This window comes from Lithobates pipiens, unplaced genomic scaffold (assembly GCF_037356315.1).
Source record: "Lithobates pipiens isolate NorthernLeopardFrog02 unplaced genomic scaffold, aLitPip1_a1.2 Scaffold_3, whole genome shotgun sequence".
Classification (NCBI taxonomy): domain Eukaryota; kingdom Metazoa; phylum Chordata; class Amphibia; order Anura; family Ranidae; genus Lithobates; species Lithobates pipiens.
Window position 1 is genome coordinate 158,318,050 of NW_027507790.1, and position 3,286 is coordinate 158,321,335.

A 3,286-nucleotide genomic window follows, 5' to 3' on the forward strand; every position below is an offset into this window, starting at 1 on the left:
CGCACCTAAAAATAATGAAATATAATAAAATATAAAATAAGTGTTCCACGTAAAGATATTCTGAGTGAGTATATAAATATTGTGTTACAATGTTATGCTATTATACAAGTGTGTATATAGATGAGAAATAGAAAATGGAAAAAGAGTAATACTTAGTTGCCCAAATAATATATGTTTATACAAAGGCAATTTAATTTCCCCCCCCTTCTTTCCCCCAGTTTGGTGGGTGGATGAAGTGGGCTAGAACAGCAGGGCAGCGGACCCAGGATGACCCTTTGAGAGAAGGCACAAATTTATTTTTCAGATTTTAATAAAAGTCTCTGGTTGAACAGTAACGGTTCGGTGGAACTGGTAAATATTTTTAGGTAAAAACTTTTTTACTGAAAGTCTTTTTTCCTTTGATTATTTGCAGAATACACAATATAATCAAATAAAATAAAAGTGGTCAGCCTTCGCGCCGCTAAGTGGTAATAAGTGACTAAAGTGGAACAAAATCCAAAATCAGATCTAATGAAACACAGATGCTGTGAAAAAGAGCCTGAGTGATATAAAGTGCAAATGCTAACTAAAAAATGCAGCAGGACAAAATAGTGAGCACAAACTATCAAATGGGATCCCCATGAAGAAGTCACATGACGTAACGCGTAGGGATTGGCCAGAGGACGAACCGGAAGTAGAGTAAGGCGGGAGGAAGTTGTCATTATACCCTCTTCCTGATTGTGCTTGTTTTTGCAATTAAAATGTGAGAGTCTTTACTGCTTTTTAATAAATCTACCTGCCGTTTTTTAAACTACTACACTATGGAAGTCTCCTGTTTCTCTCTCTCCCCCTCCTCTCTCTTATTTTGAGCCATACACTGTGAAATAGAATTGAAGATCCATTTCACCTGTTCTGGAAGCTGGGACTGGCCCTCTAGTGGCGGAATTGTATCATTGCATCCCTCCTTTGGATTTCCTGATGGCTATTATTTATTATTTATGAATGAAATAAGAGAATCCTGGAGTTTGTTTGATTTGCTTATTCACTTCGTTTAAAGGTGAGAGTTCTGGGAGCCTTGAGTAGCGGACATTTTATTATTGTTCTATCATTAAACCTTTTTTCCATTTTTTTATATATTTTTTATATATTTTTATGCGTGCTGTTTTTTGGACTATATTTTTTTTCACGGCATTGTATGTATGCACATATTTATATTATTTTGAATTTGTGTATTTTATTTGAGTGGCACGATTTGCGCAGGACCCACCCCTTTATACACAATATAATCACCCCTTCTGCTTGGGCTTTGTCCCCCCCCCCCCTGAAGAAGACCCTGACTCCCTGAAGGTCGAAATGCATTGGGGTAGCATGGGTATTATTTGTAGCTTTTGAAAAATTGATGTATTTGTAAATTGTTCCTGTAACTATCTCTGTACCAAATGGTGCATATATATTTTATCCATTGATATGCTGTAATAACACATACCAGAGTCCGTATTTTAAATTTATGATGGCGATTAAGCCTTTGAACTAATAAAATAAATATATTTTTACAAATGTATTTCTGCTTTTTGTCGCTGCCTGAAAACCCCAAGGGGAACCTATACTTTCATTCTCTCAAGGGAGAATAGACATGCCCTCTACCAATTCCCAGTATGCAGTGCACAACTTGTGTGACCAAAGGCGGCCACGTGTGGTGAAGGCCTATGCCTAGACAAATACTGGCATTCAGAAAATGGTTATTTTTTTTCAGACATTTGGAGGAAGGGGGGATCTGGATGTTTTCAGACGTGCTGAGTTACAGAACAAGCAAACTTTTCCATGTGGTTTCTTCTGTCTAACTGCAGAATTGCTTTATATTGTATAGCTCTATCCCTGAAGGGGCCACTAAGAATGACCCAGGTTCTTCACTGGTAGTACAGAGGCTAATCGCTAACAATACAGGCTCAGTCTAGGCCTAGGGATATTTTTTTCCAGAATTCATTGCTAAATAACTTGAAACTGGAGAGGGGTTCAGGGAGTTCAGGATATACCAATTCGATATTTGAATAAATAGGATGACAAACTTGATAGCACAAATCCTTATAGTAGCAGGCACACATGAATGCCCCAAACCCAGGTCTTACTCACAATGTCCTAGAAGCTGTCAGCAACCCAGTTTCCAAAGGTCGTTCCTTAGTGAGGGAGATAAAAGATCCTTCTCCAGACCAGGACTCCAGGACAGTGTCCTCCAGCAAAAATTATTTAGCAATCTTCTCCGGGAACTCAGCCTAGCACCTGCTGAAGCTCAACTGCAATTCATGTCTCACAATAGCTGTCCCCCAGGGATAGAAGCCTCAGGAAAAGAGGAACACTCCTAGTTGAGGGAGAGCCCTATGGGCCTCTTACAAATGTATCCCCTCCTCAGCCACCTTCTGGACACCCCCTTTGCGGGATTGGCTGATGCATGATAAATATTCATAACTGAATATTTGATCTTCCCTGCCCTATATTCTGGAAGCTTTTCTCAGAAGAAGGCATGCAAAATCAAACACCCAGCTTAGAAAGCCCTGACCAGACAAAAACAAGAAATCACTGCTCCACTGAATACAACTAAATTTAGCCTAACAACCTACATACATACCCCAGTTTGAAATATAACATGTGCTATTGAATAGAGACTTTTTAGAGAGCAACAACAAAAAAAAAGATGCACTCACTATCACACACAGAGATCATCCAATATACTTATAAAGCATATCCTGATTTTGGTCATTTTATTAAGGTGTAAAGATTTTTGAATTGCAATTCAATGATTATTGACCTTCATCTAACCATTATGAATGCCTTAAGCCCACATACATACACAGACACAATCATCTCAAGGTATGACTCTTTTTATATGGTGGAAAAAAATGGACACCAATCACTTTAAGGATGAACTAGAATGTATTTATTGCAGTGCTACATTGAGGAAAGGGAAGAGTGGAGGGAGCTCATGATATCTGAAGGGTTCCTGCAAGAACACAAATTCTGGTCTTCTAGACCATGGGTGCTCAACCTGTGCCCCCCCCCCCCCCCTTCAGCTGTTGTAGAACTGCAAGTACTTGTAACTGTAAGCCTTGCAATTGCAATGGGACTTGTAGTTCCATAACAGCTGGACTCCAGAGAGAGAGATATTATTATACACAATGTCATGATGTCATATGGTCCCTGTACAAATCATTAGTAAGACCTCATCTGGAATATGCAGTTCAGTTTTGGGCACCAGTACTCAAAAAGGATATCAGGGGAACTGGAGAAAGTGCAGAGAAGGGAAACCAAACTG